Here is a 598-nt window from a genome sequence, read left to right on the forward strand (position 1 = left end):
TAGCATAATGGAGTTTTCTGGAAAGAAGCAAAAAACAGAATATCAGGAAAATATACAATTGGAACCAAGGAGGTAAAGAAGGCTGGATCTGAAAAAGATTTCGGGAGGGTAAGTTATCACAAATGACTTACAAACTTACTAAGATCAATAAAAGTGGTATTTGCAATTACTTGGACGAAGAATGATAAGGAAAAAATATTGGTTACATTGATAAGGCATAGACTTAGAGTATGCAACAATATTGGTGGCCACCAGTACAGTACCAAAAAAGGAATATAAAGAAAAATTAGAGAAGAATCCAGTGAGGCAGGCAAACCAAAGTGGCACCTGCACTTGCCAAACCTATCCATATGTGTGAGATTGGCTAAACTGGAAGTTACCGATGCTGGAGCAAAAGAAGAGGAGAGAGGTGACCTACTGACCATCTACAGAATTCATGAAAGGCACAGAGATACTCGATAGAAAGGACTTTACTAAACTGGGACAAGGAGAAAACACAAGAGGACATGGGAAAGGGAAAAATAAAAAAATAACTACAGAAGAGAATTGAAGAAAAAACAGTTTTTCCACGTAGAGTAGGGACACTTGGAACAAACGT

Source organism: Oratosquilla oratoria, chromosome 12 (genome assembly GCF_046742065.1).
Source record: "Oratosquilla oratoria isolate Oo_2021 chromosome 12, ASM4674206v1, whole genome shotgun sequence".
Taxonomy (NCBI): Eukaryota; Metazoa; Arthropoda; class Malacostraca; order Stomatopoda; family Squillidae; genus Oratosquilla; species Oratosquilla oratoria.